The 18310-nt window shown below is 35.2% G+C and overlaps 1 pseudogene; it reads left to right on the top strand.

Annotated features, from left to right (window-relative positions):
* Nucleotides 1-2804: 2804 nt before the first annotated feature.
* The window catches only part of LOC131067743 (pyruvate kinase, cytosolic isozyme-like), an 87874-nt pseudogene continuing 72368 nt past the window's right edge, over nucleotides 2805-18310 (top strand).

Consider the following 18310-nt stretch of genomic DNA (forward strand, 5'->3'; position numbering starts at 1 on the left):
TTGGAACTACTTCGTGAGATACAAATGTTCTTCATCTTGAGGCTTCAACAAAGAAGATCATAACCAGGACCTGGAAAGATGAGAAATATAAGCATTAGATGAAAGAAATGTTACGAAGGATGGCAGAGTATATTGAGTAAATGAATGATCCGAACCCTCAACCTTTGTCACAGATTCCAATGTCCTTTGCAAATCAGAAGACTCTGGAACAAATACAAAAATGCAGGTTGATCACAGAAACTGTGATGGAGTGCTTAGAAAGAATTCTGAAGTCTGGTGTAGAATACTTTGTTAATTTAAGTAGAGTATATGATGGGGTGATACAAGTGATGAAGGAGTTGGATGTCAAAATCATCAATTGGAAAAATGAGGAAGATAAATGGGCGTGAAAAGCTACAGAGATGTGAGAAGTGAAGAGTTATGGAGTAGTGAAGTTTCTTGCTGAAAAACCTGTGGCAGACTTGGATGATACTGTTTTTTATGTGTGTCAGAGGAACATTGAATGGAGAAATTCCTTGATAAAATAGGCTTATGAGAACTTCACGAAATTGAATCAACTCATGGAATTAGTTACCTCCATGAGAAGTGAACTCGTGTGCATTGGGATAAAATGTCTAAAAGATGATGGAAGAACCCTTGAGATGATTGAGGTTATAACAAAATCATTTAAAGGCAAAATCAATTATTTGAAAGAAGCTAAGGGTTTAGTTCCGGATGACTTAAGTGTTATTGCTAAGATTGAATCACTCTTGTTTTTATGCATTAGACATCTGGATATTCACTCTGACAAGTTTGTACAGGTTCACAGGGAAAAAGAGATCTAGAAGCAACAAATGGAACACATGGGATTACCTCCTAACACAATCATTCATCACTTTGCCACTGCTCATGGGGATTGGAAGAAAGAAGCAGTTACCAGAACTGCATTGTAATATTTTTCATAGATGATAGGTCCTGTTCACTTGTTAGTTGCAAGATAATTTTTTTTTTCATTTTAATACTGGTTTCACTGACTTTGCATGGCAGAAATTGTTGGCTTTCTATGTTTCCTGTTATAACCATTGGCCAGGTTGTGGCTATATATCTATGTTTTTGACACTCTAGAAAGGTCCGAAAAACTATGATTTTTTGAGAAACAAACAATATCTGTTTATGTTTTGAATTCCTTGGAACTGGAATGACTGATTTATGAATTAAAATGATTATGGTGTGCAGTCTTTGAATCCGTGCGTTTAAAGATTGGCGATCTTTCTTATGAAATCTGCTATGTGCATGATATCATTCTTCTTATCAGTTAATTCTTTGTTTTTTAGAATTAATTGTTATTATTAATGGTTAGGAGATGTATTGTGGATTGAGTTGTGCTGATCCCCCTTGCCCTGTGAGGCATGAGAGAGTATCGATCAGAATCAATACTGGTTTGTATTTGCTTTGCTCTGAATTTATAAAATGAACATGTGTGAGAAACAAAGTCTGTGAGCTCTTATTTAATCTTTAAAATATTCTCTCTATTTTATGTTAATGACATTCCTTTGTGTTGATAGATGAATGCTAAAGCCTTTCTATGCTTTATGGTTAAAAACATCTTCATTTCAAAGATTTTCTGTGTAGAATTCATTGCAAATCATATGAGGAGCTGCCCTCAAATGCAGAGGATGAATTTTGATTAGTTCATCCAACTATTGGTTTATTTGTGTCCTTTCATTAAGGGGCGTACAAAAGTCATATTACTATTTAGAGAAAACAAATATTACAATTTCAAGAAAGGGACAAATCTGTTAACCAGCAATGGGAAATCTACTTGTTATTTTTGTTTTGTTGGTTCAGGAACAATTTGTTGGAATAGTAAAAAGCAACAATCTACCTCTCTTGGATCCACTAAAGCTGAGTAAAAAGGCTACACTAATGCTTCCAAAGAAGCCTTGTGGCTTAGAAGACTACTTGAAGATTTGGGTCTACCTCAATACGAACCCACTCCATTGTATTGTGACAACCAAAGTGCCATTGCCTTGGCTAAAAATCCATTTTTCCATGCAAGGACCAAACATATTGCTCTCCAACACCACTTTATTAGAGAACAAATTGAAGACAAACAAGTTTCACTTATATATTGTAAGGGTGAAGTTCAAGTTGCAGATAAATTATAACAAAGCCACTTTGTAAAGAGAGGTTCCAATTTCATTGTAAAAATATTGGTTTGCAACCCATTGAAGGGTTTGATATAAACTCCCCAAGTAAATCTTAAGGGGGGGTGTTAGAATATTTGATCTTTACTTGGCTTAGGTTTATTTGTATTTAGTCTGAGATATTCCTTTGGAATCCCTACATGTAATTTGTCCTCTTGTACATGTGTGAGGACAAGTTATTTCTTTTATTTTTCTTTATTAAGTAATTTTCGATTTCCTCCTTCAGAGGATGTGGACACATGGCACACAGATTTTATGAATGGTGGCATTCATAGATTTGGGAGTTACTTTGTAACTCCTCTCCTCATCTTTATTTAAGAGATGTCTTCTCTCTCATTTCTTCTTAATGACAATATTTTAAAGAGCTTCTTGCTCCCTCTCTCTCTCTCTCTCTCATTTTAGGCATTGCCTCGTTCATAATAACACAAGGGGTTTTTCTTTGCTTTCCCCCTTTCAAAAGTTCTTGTGCCTCCTTCTCATTTGGGTGATTGCTCCAAGGTTTTTGCATTTCTCTTGGTAACGTTTACTTCATCAATAAACTTACTTGGATTTTGTTTTTCTTTCCTTGCTCTTGTATTTCCTTTCACTCTTGATAAGCTAAGAAACTATGTTAACCCTATGGCTATTGATAATTTGTCAGACCAAACTCCCATTGATAATACTTCTAAGACTAAAAAATCACTTGTTAAGTTTATGGTTAAAGATTTTGAGAATGAAAATATTGTTAATGATAAAATGGACGAGGATCCTGTAAATGATTATTGTAATATAGATTTTAATTCTTTTTTTGTTAATGAACAATCTGACAGTCAGAAATCTCATGATGTCATAGAGAATCTTGACAATGACAATAAGCCCCCTGTTTTTGAATCTCATCCCATTGTTTATGATCTTAATGTTTCCATATTGAGGTTATCAAAGCGGTTCCCATTGTTAGAAATTAGGCCTTTAGTATCTCCCACATTCAACCCACCTCTAATTTTGACCTTACTAGGACTAATCCTCTATTTGAGAACTTTGATGGGGATCGGGTATCCTTAGCCAATGAGCTTTCCATCACTAGGGAGCTTCCATACCAACAACATCTTCCTAAGTCCTTTGACAGTTAAGATGGATATATATTTAGTACTGATGGAGAGGGCCCTTTCATAGAGGTTAGAAGAAAGAGGGGAAGGCCTCTCCTCTCCCAAAAAAGAATAATAACAGAGAGGAGCTTCCCAAGTGATACAACAATTTAAAAACTGCCAAGGACCCCTCTTCTTAATATTTGTTATGGTTTTGAAATTCATCTCTTAGAAAACTAGGGGAATAGAATCCATTGATAGAAAATATTATTTTAGAAGGTTTTTTAACCAACAAAATAATCTGGACATTCTCCTCTTGCAAGAAGTGAAAGCCTCAAAATTTTTGTTATAAGTCAACCTCAAATTCATCTAGAAGGATTCCTTATAGTTCACCACTAATCATGATAAGGGAAGAGGTGGTTATTTTTTTTTTTGGTGAGTAGGAAATGGGCATATAAGGTTGCTGATAGTGGCTTTTCCCCTTGTAACAAAATTGCCTGGGTCAACTTAGAAGTGGAAGGATCTAAGGTGGGCATATGCTCTATCTATGGCCCTAATGATTACAAACATAGGATTGATCTTTGGAAATGGATGACTTGCCTCCCAAACATCCCATGGATACTAGGTGGGGACTTTAACATGATTGAGAATTTAGAGGACAAGAGTGGCAGTCTGAATATGGATTGGAAAAGTGGAGGGAAGTTGTATTAGGATAGGATGAAGTCTAAATTGCATCTCTTTGATTCATTGGCAGGAAAAAAAATGATTATAACAACATTTGGTTCACTTGGTGCAATGACCAACAAGGAACCAAGATAATCTACTCCATATTTGATTGTTTCTATGTCAATTCCTCTACATGTACCTTCAATTAGGACCCTAATGGATGCATTGTCAGAGTAACCCCATTTACTCTCTCTGATCATTATCCTATTATGGCCCATATCTCTATTAACTCTCTTCTAGCCCCTCCTAATAGGAAACCAAATAACTTCATGCTCAACATTAAGATGTTGCAAAATCAAGATATTAAGAATGCTCTGTATATTATCAGACAAATTAATAAGTGGAGCCAACAAAAACCCTTAGCTATTTCTAACTGGAACAAGAATGTTGAAGGTTGGAGAACCCTTTGCCAAACTTTGGGCACCAAACTTGCCAAAGATGGTAGAAGAGATGAAAGAGAGCTTGAACGGACCAACTCCTAACATAGGAAGCCCTTTCTCAGGACGATCCACACAATGCTGATATGTTATTAGAAGTCTTCCATATCCAAGATAAACTAAAAAATATTCAGTATAAGAAAGATCAAGGAGCCAAAGTCAGGGCTGGGATCAATTGGATGCAATTCAGTGATAAAGGCTCCAAATTATTCTTTAGCATGCTCAGGTACAAGGAGTTCAAGTAGAGCATGGATAGAATATAGGATGATGACAAGGAATTGAGTGACATGGAAGATATTAAATAGGCCCTTCTCCTCTATTATGAAAATCTCTTCACTTCAGATTGTGACTCCTCCCTTAACAAGACTGTGCTTGATCAATACAGAGAACTTATCCCTAAAGGGATCACTAATGCAGATGTTGATATTCTTAGTAAACCTATCACCCTTGAGGAGATCATGAAGGCCATTAATAGCATGAGCAATGACAAAGCCCCTAGGCCGAATGGGCTTCTTGCTCAATTCTACAAAGTTAACATAGAGTGAATTGTTTTGGACCTTCTTCAAGTATACTTTGAAGCTATGAGTATTGGGACATTGGGTGCTAAGATTAATAGAGGATTCATCAAGTTGATCCCAAAAGATGGGGATAAGTCCCTCATCAAGAATTGGAGGCCAATTACCCTCCTTAATGTATCCTACAAGATCTTAGCCAAAATTTTGGCTCTCAGGCTAGAAGGAATCCTTCCTCATATAGTTAGCAATACTCAAACATGATTTATCAAAGGAAGGTATATTCTTGAGGACCTGATTACTAGCTAGGAGGCCATGCATTGGGCCAAGGATACCAAACAAAATGCTACTATGTTTCTTATAGACTTTAAAAAAGCTTATGGTTGGGTGGAGTGGGGTTTTCTAATTATGATGTTGGAGTCATTTGGTTTTCCTAAGGATTTTTTCCACATGGTTTCTGTGTTTCTTATGGATGCTTTGGCTCAAGTGGAGATTAATGGGTCTTTGTTCTCAGTCTATATACCTTAGAAGGTCCATCAGGCAAGATTTCCCCTAGCCCCAACCCTTTTTGTGATTGCCTTTGTTGATATCTCTTATCTTCTTAGAGACTCATCCATCTCCCCAAGAATGAAAGGTATTACTTTGCCCAACACTATGGACTTGGTGAATGTCCAGTTTGCAGATGACACTACCTTCTTCCTTCAGTTAGAGGAGGAGAATTTTGCTTCCCTGTTGTGTAAGTTGAAAAACTTCTATAATGCATCCGTGGCCGAGATCTCTGCCCCCAAATCTATACTGTTGGGATGGAATGATCCCACCTGTTGGCTATCCAAAATTGAATTTTAGTGGGGTGGATCCTCCAAACAGGTTAGATATCTAGGTATTCCATTTGCTGTTAAGGTCCCTGTTTGAGAGAAAGGGTGGATTTGGGTAAAGAAAAAGATAGATGGAAAACTTAATAAATGGAATAAATTTTCTCTCCCTAGCAGGAAGGTTTCAAGTTTTCCAGAAGATACTCTCTTCCTACAATTTGTATTATGCTTCAGTATGGATGTTCAACAATTATCAACTTAATGAGATTCATAAGGCTATTAGGAACTTTATTTGGTTTGATGGTAGAGGGAATAAAAAATGACACCTAGTCAGATGGAATTGGTGTTGCCTTGAGAAGAGTATGGGTGGTCTTGGGTTGAAGGAATTGAAGCTTGAAGGTATTGCTCTTGCTGCCAAATGGATATTATCAACAATGGGGCTCTAATTCCTTAGTGTGATCTCATGCAAAATTTCCAGATTCCTTCCTCTAACTAGAGGTCCTATGCTATGATTAGATATGCTTGCCTCAAAGTGGATCTATCTAGGCCATGTGTGTTGAGGGAGGACAAGTTTACCTCGTACACATGGGTGAATGGGTCACCCCTGAGCAATATTAGTGTTAAAATTGTTTATAATTCTTTGTTGTCTAATGATGATCTTATTCTCTATTTGAATTATGTTTGGAACTTATAGTGCAATAATGTTGATTGGCATAAAATCTTTACTTTTCATTGGCACTCTATTATTACTCCTCAGAATAAATGCTTTAAATGGTTGTTTATTCTCCATAGATTGCCTATTAAGGATCTTCAGAGAGATGTCTCTATTTGTAATATCTGCAAAATTCCTAAAGGTATTATATACATTTTCTTCAATCACCTTTTTGCTAAAGAGGTCTGGAATATGTTCAACATTAATTTTGATAAAGGTTTCTCCCACTATGATGTTCATAATGGTTTTATCAAAGGCATGAAGAAAAATGTTAACTATTTCTAGTCTATTTTATCTTGTGAAATTCTTTAGACCATTTGGAAATTTTATAATGAGGCTAAGTTTCAGAATAGGGATAGAGTGCTTGCTTAGTCTCTTAGGAGACTCATCTTTTACAATGTTGGCATGCAGGTTACATTGGTTATGAGACTTACTATGGAGAAATTTGAAAGGTTCATAAAGAAGGGCTCGATGTAGGTCTACCTCTCAGAACTTTCCCATGGATACACTTGGACCAAATTCACCAATGAGCGATCCCCATTCGTGAGTGCACTTGAAGCATGTGTTAAAGAGATTAATGAAGATAGGAAATTGGAACAACAATAGCAAGCCCAAGATAATGTACCAATCCTGGTCCAGGAGTCGAGAAAAACTATTTGGATAGAGGGTCCAATGGGATGGGCCTCTTGGACAAACACTTAAGGATAGTCTTAGAGATGTCCCTCTCAGTTTTGTACTTTTTGTAAATCTCTATTCTTCATATACTGGTTATACTATATTTACATTTATGTACTTTGTTAAATACTCTAGCTTGTAGAATTAATAGGGTGGATAGTTAATTTTGGGACATAGTTATTGATGTATGTTTGACAGTCTGAACTCTTCTGATTGTTCCTTTTTTGTACTCTGTTCAATTTCTCTATACTTAATATGAAAAAAAGAAAATGTTTTTGTATTTTTTTTATACTATCATGACTTCAAGATAATATGTTTGTAGCTTCAAATATAAAACTATAGAGGGTAAATATGAACCTGATAGAGTGCCTTGGATTCCATTAAAAAATGAGGAGGTTGTTATCAGTGGGATCATGCTTACATCATAATAGATGACTTTCTTTTCATTGTTGTAAGAATAGCCCCAAAAATTTTGTATAAAAATTAAAAGACAACCTATCACGACCCCCTCCATGATTGCCACAAAGAACACTACATACATTACTAAGCAGGTGACATGTGAGTGTCTAGCTCCTAGTTCACTTGAGACTCATGTACTGCCATGTAAACATTACCATTTTTTTGACTATTCATTCTTCTTGTAACTCACTCCTCTCCCTCCTTCATTTTTGTAGACTACAATAGCATTTCAAATCACTTTTAATGCACTAGGCATCTCAGATGCGGCATTTTCCTAGGTTTTGCAAGATTGATAGTCAAGGTGAGTAGTGAATTGTTAAAGTTATAAGATTTGCCTATTATAACATATTTGAATATAGTCATGTGCACTTACATTCCAATCCTAATATTTCTATAGATCATGATGCGCTTAGGCATTGACAATGCAATTCTGCTTGTGCCTTGTAGGACATACAATTTGTGTAGCGTTTACCCCTCTTGTATGCTTGGTGCCCAAGGTGAGTAATGAAATGTTAAAGTTATGAAATTTTCCACTTTTAACACATTTTAATATAATCATATGTGAGTCACATTGCAACCTTGACATTTCTAAGCTAGTGCTAATTAAATCCAATTTCTATTTGTCTTACAAGGTGTACATTACATGTGATTTCCAAACCCTTGCAGCCCTGGTTTTCATGTTAAGTAATGAAATGTTAAAGTTCTAAATATAATCATTTGTGTTAATAAATTAATAGAGTCTTTTATGTTTACATTTTCTATTTCTCAGTCACTACATACTTAAACCACTCCTAATACAAGATTCCTAAACTGGCAACCTTATTTAGCAATATGCTTACAAACACTCTTCCAAAGACACAAACATGCTAAAATGATGATATCCAAATAACTTAGAATCCTCTATTGTATCAAGAATAGACATGTTTAAATTAATAATTCAAACATTTTCTAGGTTTTGATGATCCCAAAAATATTCTTTTCATGAAAAAGAACTGAAAAGGGGATCTAGTAAAAAAAAATGATTATGTTGGATCAAATCTTGTCACTACCTCTAGATTTGTACCTGAAAATTATTAGTAGCACACTGTATTAAATGGGTTATTTTTTCACCCACTACTAAGCTCATAATGCCTCCCATGAAATGAAAATACATAACTCTGAGAGAGCACTTCACTTAATTTCTTCTATAGTTTTAGGCTTTGGTGGTATTTATCATGCACTTATTGGAAAGATCAATTTAATCATGCCTATCTCTTGAGGACATAATCTTTGATAAAACACTTGTAATTTAACTTCCTTTTAAATATCCCGTCATTACATTGTTACCATCATTATTTAAATTTTTCATAACCTTTAACAAATCCATTATTCTGTAATCATCCCTCTAGACCACATTTCTTTGACGTTTTTTGTTGAATTTTTTTAAGGCACTTAGTCAAATGGTTCATGAACAAAATCTGTAGTTGGAATGTCTAAAGTATTTTGTCTGAGTAGTTTCAGTTTGGAAAATTAAAGTTTACATCTTAATGAAGTTAATTTTATGACTTAAAAATTAGTTTCTTTTAATGTATGTGTGTGCAGCTCATGGGGCAAAGCAGGTATGTGAACACATATTGTCTTGTCAATTAACTAATTCATAAATTTTAATTCCTAGTTTTCAAATATTATTGTCTCCTACTTTCAGTTTGAGTTCTTCATGTATTGTCTTATGCATTCCCTTTGTGATATCCATATTGTATACACCTAAAAATGGTCTGAAGATAATTAATTAAATAAGCAATTATTTAATTAATCCTCCCCAATTTAATTGAATTCATTAGCAATTTGATTAAATTCCCTAATTCATCTACTTATTAATAAATCGAAGGATTTATTTAATAGGTTTTGTCATGCCTGTGAAGTATATACCTACAGCTACAATACAAAACACTCAATAGATCATTACAAGCATGGTTAGCAAATTTAGAAAAAATAAAGATAAAACCATGGCTAATCGATCTATCGCCTCCTAAGAGATGCGAGTGTGGATTTGCTCTTAGATCTGGAAAAGCAAATTCCAATGACTTGACTACACCTAGATGGAGGATTTAAGATGATAATGATGCATTTAAGCTATAAAAGATAATGATTAAGCTACATGATTCAACAATTATGCTAGAAAATAAGCTAGATCTAAGAATGCAAATTGCCTATAATAAAAATGCTCAAATGATATGCTAAAAGATATTATGCCTATAGTAACATTGTTCAAAATGCAAATGAGATGGGGATCATTATTGCTCCAAAATGGGGTCTATTTATAGGATTTCCAAGGCTAGGGGTGAGGTGGAAGGAATCAATGGTCAAGATTGAGTCTGAAGATATCAATGGTGAAACTGGAGGAGGTTGGAAAAGAGGTTGGATGAAATGGAAAATTTATCATCTCTATGGTCACAAGTGTCAAGAAGCTTTGCTCATGAGAAATCGAGTGTCTAAGGAAAGGGGACATGTGGCCCAAGAATGCCATGTCCCAAGGGGAGAGTATCCACACCATAGGAGGTTAGGATGTGCAAGCTAAGGTAGGTTTAATTAAACCCAAGGTTAGATGGATTGGGTTAGGTTTAGAAGGGGTTAGGTTAGGTGGTTAGAAGTTAGGAGGCATGTGGATAATTTGAATTTAAAATTGAAATAATACTAATCAACTTTCAACAACTCATAAATTGACTTGTTTTAATTAATTAAGGGATTAGAAGAATTAATTGAAGATGGGGGGAGAATTAATTAATCAAAGGGGATTATGAAATGAACCTATTAAATAAATCCTTAGATTTATTAATAAGTAGATGAAAGGGGGAATTTAATCAAATTAGTTAGTGAATTCAATTAAATTAGTAAGGGGGATTAATTAAATAATTTCTTATTTAATTAATTATCTTCAGACCATTGTTAGGTGTATACATTTTGCCCCTCTTTGAAGCGAGGTGCGATAATGCATTGATTCAAAGAATAATCTCATTTTGATGATGATATTGGTTCAATAGGATGCCCCAGCTATTGATTGATAAATTGCAATACGATGATGCCCCCTCGGGAGATCAATTGAGATAATTGACCTGTGGAGTTTTTGGATCTTTGCGAAATTGATATCTCGATTAGAAATGATTTGATTTCTGCAACTGTGGTTGATGAAAGTGTGAGTTCGACAATTATGGTGATGTGGTTCTTGATTATTGATAAAGCTTGATTGGTTAGATTGATAAGATCAAGATTTAGTTTTGTTTTAGGAATGACACCTCTTGTATAAGACAAAGATGATCAAAGCGTTTGGTTTCAGGAACGATATATCCTGTATACGACAAAGATCAGAACATCTGGTTTCAAGAAAGATACATCCTGTATAAGACATGATAGAATCGATTAGGTTAGATTAATAGAATTGATTAGATTGATTAGTTAAAGAACTGATAGTTTATTGATATCAAGTTGCAGGAAAATTCGGATATGCTGATGTTGGTTATGTTGAGAGGGTAGCATAAGATTTTTGCTGGGTGGACAATATCTAGAGAGATATGAATCATCAGTTTGATTGTGTATAAACTTGTGATGATACCTTGATGATTCCTGTGATTTAACCTTGGATAAAAGGAGCATGTGGGATCCCATGCAAGAATGAAATGCAAGCTAAAATGCAAAGCTATGATCAAACCAGTCACTGGATTATTGTGTTTTTGTCATCAATGAGCTTTTGAAATGTGGGAAGTGAGCGCAAACATCGATTGTATAATTAAACCATGACGACTTGAGCATTGCTTTCCTAGATTTTGATATGGCAAGTTAGCACAAGCATCGAGGTATAATTGAACCAAGATGACCTGAGTGTTGCTTGCTTAAAACAAATAATATTAATCATTTCAATACGCAAATCGGAAATGTCTTCGATGATACTCCGATGATCATGTCTTGAGATAAATTTGCACATATTAATGATTAATTTTCAGACATTAGACAAGAAAAATATCATGTTCCTTCCTTGTTCCTCTAGTCGAAGACATCCTGGACTCACTCATAAATCATGATAGCGAAAAAAAAAAGGTTGAACAATCATGTTAAAATCATTATTCACAAGATATTATCCATTGAAAAGTTTGTGATGTGCTTAGATTGACTTTGTGATAGTTTGATGGTTGATAATTTGATCTTGTGTTCAACGTTGGATGTGTCTTAGTTTTTGCTTGTTAAAAAGTTGTCTAATTGTTGTTCTACCTGTTTGATTAAGCTCAAAATGATCAAGAATTTTGCCCCCAGCTAAGTGCAGGATTTTTCCCCAAGCCGAGAAACAAAGTCGTTATGATATACTCAATGATCCAAACCATGGCAAGAGATTAGCTAGGATGCCTGCATATGTACAAAGGCTTCATGATGGATAATGAATGCAAGCAGAAAGATGCATGAACTAATAGATGGAAGAGATATCAAATAGATAGCACATGTTTGCCAGGTTTTCACCATCTATTTTTATTGCACTTTTTCTCATATTTGATTTTTTTTTTGCTTTTTCATTATTTTTTGATTTTTCTGCTTTTTCACTATTTTTGAATTTTTTTGCGTTTTCAGACATTAAATTTCTTCAGATGCATGCTATTGATGGGTTCTTCAAGATGATCTCCATCCTATGTTGATAATTGATATGCTCCTGATCCAAATACTGTTGTGACCACAAACGGACCTAACTAGTTTGGTTCAAACTTTCCTTTCTTTTCTCGATCTACCTGGTTACGTGGATTTTCCTTTAGTACTATTTCTCCAACTTGAAAGATGCATGTTTTGACCTTGTGATTATAATGCCAACACATTATTTGCTGATATACCTTTAAATGATCAAAGGCATTTTGTCTTCATTCAAGGATCAATTCTAACTCTTGTAATCTAGATACTCATTGTTCTTCATCTGGGATGAGACCTTTTAATGATACTCATAGAGAAGGTATCTCTACTTCTATTAGCAGTATTTCTTCTGATCCATAAACAAGAGAGAAAGGTGTGGCACCTGTTGGTGTGTGGATACTAGTATGGTAGGCCCATAAAGGAGGGTTTAATTGAATATGCCAATCTTTGCCAGCATCATTCACTATCTTTTTGAGGATTTTCAGAATAGTTTTGTTTGATTCTTTTGCTTGCCCATTTCCGAGTGGATAGTAGGGTGTGGAGAATCTGTGTTGGATCTTGAATTTCTCACATAGCTCTTGTATATCTTGATTCTTGTATGGTCGCCCATTATCAGTGATAATGGTCATTGGTATTCCATAGTGACAAATGATGTAATTCAAGATAAATGCAAAAATTTGTTTTCTTGTGATGTTTGTGAGAGCTACTACCTCAATCCATTTTGTGAAATATTCTGTAGCTACAATGATGAATTTGTGACCATTAGATGAACAAGGATTTATCTTTCCTACTAGATCAAGACCCCATTGGCAGAAAGGCCAAGATGCTGCTATCTGAAAAGAATCTCATTCCATAGTTGACCAATAATAGCCCAAGCATATGAGTTTTTTCGAAAGGGTAAGACCACTTGAATGAGTGCCACAAATGCTATTATGGAATTCATGTAAGGCCTTCTCAGATTCTTCTTGTTCAAGATATCTTAAGAGAGTACCGTCTAGACCTCATTTAAACAGGGTATCTATGACAAGAGTAAAATGGGAGGACTGGTGAATAAAGTTTCTGTTTTGATTTTTCAATAAGTCGGGAGGTAAGGTGTTATCTTTTAGGTATGTGTAAGTTTGGACATAGCATGAGGAATCATGCCCCACAAGGTGACGGATATACTGGGAATTAGGACAATTATAAGCAGGGTAAAACAACTCTTCCACCAAGAATTCATAACATTGTTGATTTTCCTATGTCTGAAGGAGAGAAGCATGTGTAGCCATGACATTTGCTGCTTTGTTGTCATTCCTTGGAATCTGCTGGAAAATTATTTCTACAAAGTATTTCTTGATATCATCAACCATCTTTTTATAAGGCATCAATTTTTCGTCCATTGTTTGATAATCATCATTGATTTGATTGATGACGAGTTGGGAGTCTCCAAAGACTTGAAGTTGTGTAATGTCCCATTCTATAGCCATTTTGATACCTATTACCAAATATTCATATTCTGCTATGTTGTTGGTGCATGGAAAGCTTAATTTGTATGCTTTTGGGATTGTATGACCTTGTGGTGTGATGAATAGAATTCTTGCTCCTGATCTATGCTGTGTATTTGAACCATCAAAGTATAATTGCCATGTTTTTTGTGGTGACTGTTAGGATATCAGCATCAGGAAACTCAATTTGTAAAGGATGATCATCTTGAAGTGGTGCCTCTGCTAGTTGATCTACAATGACTTGTCCTTTTAGAGCTTTTCTGTCAACATACTCAATAGCAAACTCGCTTAGGATCATGATCCATTTTGCTAGTCATCCTGTTAATGTTGCTTTGCTGAGTAAATACTTCAGAGGATTGATTTTAGCTATTAACTTGATGGAGTGAGATAGTAGATAGTGTCATAATTTTTGAGAAGCAAAAACTACTGCCAAGTATGCTTTTTCTGTTGGTGAATATTTGATCTCATATCCTACTAGTGTTCTGCTGATGTAGTAGATGGCTCATTCTTTTCCTTCATTATCCTGTTGTGCAAGCAAAACTCCTAATGATGCTTCGGTGGTTGATACATAAAGTAACAATGGTTTTCCTAGAATTGGTGATATTAGGACATGTGGTTGTATGAGATATGCCTTGATCTTGTTGAATGTGTCCTCACATTGATGGTCCCACTTGAAATGAACATTTTTATGCAATAGATGAGTAAATGGTTGACATTTATTTGCAAGTAGAGCAATAAATCTTTTGATTGACTGGAGTCTTGCTTGGAGTGATCTGAGTTGACTTATATTCTTGGGAGATGCCATTTCCATGATTTCCTTTACCTTAGTTGGATCCACTTCGATACCTCTAGCTGAAACAATGTATCCCAATAGCTTGCCAAAAGTAACACCAAAAGCACATTTCTTAGGGTTTAGTCGTAGCTTGTATTGTTCTAACCTGTCAAAGATCTTTTCTAGTATCTCTATATGTTCTTCTCTGTTGTATGATTTAGCCAATATGTCATCCACATAGTCTTCCATGAATGTATGCATCATGTCATGAAATATAGTTGTCATAGCTCTTTGATATGTAGCACCCGCGTTCTTTAATCCAAAAGGCATGATGTTCCAGCAGAAAGTATCCCATGGACATGTGAAAGCTGTTTTTTCTTGATCTTTAGGTGCTATTTTGATCTGGTTGTATCAAAAGAAACCATCCATTAGAGAAAACATGGAGTGTCCAGTAGTTAAATCTACAATGATGTCGATGTTAGGCAAAGGAAAATCATCCTTGAGACATGCGTTATTAAGATCTTTGAAGTCTGTGCATATTCTGATACTTTTATCTAGTTTTGAAATATGAACGATGTTGGATACCCATTGAGGATAGGCTACAGGTCTGATGAATCTGACATCCAATAATTTCTTTAGTTATGCTTTGACTAGAAGGGTAATATGAGGATGCATTTTCCTTAACTTATGTTTGACTTGTTTGGCTCCTGGACTAACATTTAAGTGATGCATAATAAGCTCTGGATCTAACCCTGGCATGTCTGCATATGACCAGGTGAAATTGATTTGTCGTCGTTTGAAGAATTCCACATATTGTTGCATTTCTTGCTCAGATAGAGAAGTCACTGGATGAAGAATCTTTGGTTGCTTTGTTGTCCCAATGTTAACTGCCTCTATTGGTTCGATCAAAATGGATGACCTTTCTTGATAGTACTTAGGTAAAGTGTCAAATCTCCCATCTTCTAGTGCCTCGAGGAGTTTTTCACTATTAGATGCATCCTTTATTTTTACTTTTTTTTGATCTAATGTTGCCAAGAAATGGTTTTCAACATTAGAATTGATATTCTTTTCTTTATTTTCCTTTTTGCGACTAGGAGATTTGGCACCCACTTGACTGGAAGATGCATTGCTGAAATTCCTGGTGAAAGTTGTTGTAGGTTCAATTGCATTAAGATATACAGATATGGCATGGTCATTCAGAAAGGTATCAATGGTGGTATGTCCTTCATTTTCCTAATCAATAAGCTCAGGGTGGATTAGAGGTAAGAGGTCTTCAGGTTGGGATGTTTCAAGGGTATCAAGGGTCATGATAGATGTATCAAAGTTTTCAATATGTATGTCAATATCTAGAATGGTACTCTCATTAGAATGACCTTGCATAAGAAACTCCTAATCATCCTTGGTTAAGTCCAAGTCAGACGAATGTGATTCTAATTCAAGTGAACTAGTTCCTGACCTTTGTCCTACATATGTGTGAACTACATCGACTCCTACATCTCCTTCAAAGCAATTTTCTTCAATTGATTCTTCAGAGTGATAGGAATCCCATTCCCATTAATTAGAATTTGTATCACTTGCAGCCTGCAATCTATAGATTTGTTCATATAGTATGTGATTTGTTTCTTCAACTTTTCTTGTTAAATCTTTTCTTCTTTCATATTCAACCTCTTCAAGACTGAGATTGAGTTTTGTCAACTTTTTTATGAGCTCTCCTTGACTTATATTAGCTTCTTTCTTGTTTTGATTGAGATTTAATGCTCCTTGAGAGGTGCTTTTAGTTTGTTTCTCTTGTTGATTTGAAGCTTGCTTCTTTTCCCATTTCATGTTTGCTGGTGTTTGTTGCTTAGTTGATGTTTCTTCTCTTTCAATTGCTAGTTGTTCTTGTCTGTTTTCATATTCCTCTTGTTGTTGACTAAAAGATGTGTCTTCTGGTAAAGTAACTTGTCCATACCCTAAGCCTATTTTGTTTGTAGTCTGCTGAGTGTAAGGTTGGATAGGTTATGAGATACCTTCTTTTCTTTTTCCTATAGGACCTGTTCTAGTGTATCCCATTTTCCTAAGAATGTTAAATCTTTTTCCATACTTTTCTATAGGTATGTGAACATTGTTGATCTTTTATTGAAATTATTCATCCTTGTATAGCTACTATAGCAAATCTTTGCCTTCTATCTCCTCAGATAAGGTTCCAACACTAACAAATGCTCCATCAAATATTAGAAGATTTTTTTACAATTGGTTGTTGTTTAGAGTTTGATGGTTTTCCAAAGGATTTAGGAGAAAGTGGTAATTGTGATATTGAATATTCTTCATTCTGTCGATCTCTTAGCTGCATTTGTTTTTCCATACTTGACAAGATAGAGGCAAATGATTGTTCCTTGGATTGTGTGTTCAAAGATGATGCCTCCCTATTATGAGGAACAATGACTTCTTGAATTGGTTTAAGATTACTACAATACTAAAATGGATTTGAATCTGTTGAGATCATGATTTCTTGCCCACTGTAGGAAAACTTTAAGCACTGATGGTATGTTGATGGAACAACTTGTATGTCATGTATCTAGGGTCTTCCCAAGAGTATGTTGTATGATAAATCTAAGTCTAGAACTTGGCATGCTGTGTCTTTCTGCAAGGGTCCCACTCTGTTGGGTAACATCACAATTCCTTTAGAAGAACGTTCTTCTTCACCATAGGGGTTAATGGTGATCTTTTTTGGGGGATCAATTGCATCTTTTGAATAACCTAGAGCACAGACAAGACTCAAAGAGCAGATGTTTAAGCCAACTCCTCCATCTATTAGGACATGTTTAACTCGCATCTTATGAATGATGACTTCGATATTCAAGGGAGCATTATGGGGATGTTGTAGGGACATGTCATCGTCTTTAGTGAATGATAAGCCATGAGGGGTTGTGAGGTGTCCCACCATGGTTTGGAATTAATCGATATCAAGATCTTTGGACACTATTGTATCTACTAATGCTTGTTCAAAAATTTCTTTGTGTGTAGGTGAAATCTTTAACAGTTCTAAGATGGATATTTGTGCAGGTGTTTTCTGTAATTGCTCCATTAGATTGTATTGTTTGGTAGTGGATGATGTGTTTGTTGTAGGACCCAAAAAAACAACTTTGGCTTTGCTTCTTGTGATAGCATGAGCAAGTTCTTGATTTTTCTTTTCTTTAACTACAATCATGTTTACCACATTATCATATGTATGAGCGTAGTTTACCTTCACTTTAACCTTGCCATTATTTGTTGTTGATGATTCACCTTTCTTATAGTTTGGAAGTGGAGTTTTAAAAGCTGTGTGAGATTCATTTGTTGTATGTCCATCCACAGTTATTACTCCATTATCAATCAAATCTTGGATGACATGTTTCAACTACTGACAACTATCTATGTGATGTCCCTTGTTTCGATGAAAATCGCAATAATGGTTATCATTCCACCAAGGTGGTTTTATTTGAGGTTCATAGTTTATTTCTTTTGGCAAAGTGATCAATTTGTTTGCGATAAGTGTCTTTAGTGCTGACCCAAGGGGTTCACCAATGTTTGTAAATTGCCTTTGAAAGAAATTTTTAATAGTTTCTTTTGGTGATGGTTGTTTTTCCGAGCCGCTGTTGAGTGAGTGGATAAATTAGAAACCAGTTGCTTTGGTTTCACATTGTTGTTATCTAGTATTCCATCGTTGACGACATTTCAATTTATATTCCAAAACTTTGGCTTATCATTGTGGTTGTTTTTATTGGCGTTGTTAGGAGGATGGACTCCTTCTTTGTATATTTTCAACTCACCTTTCTTTATCATGGCTTCCTCCATTCTTATTTCAT

This window comes from Cryptomeria japonica, chromosome 9 (genome assembly GCF_030272615.1).
Source record: "Cryptomeria japonica chromosome 9, Sugi_1.0, whole genome shotgun sequence".
NCBI classification, from domain to species: Eukaryota; Viridiplantae; Streptophyta; class Pinopsida; order Cupressales; family Cupressaceae; genus Cryptomeria; species Cryptomeria japonica.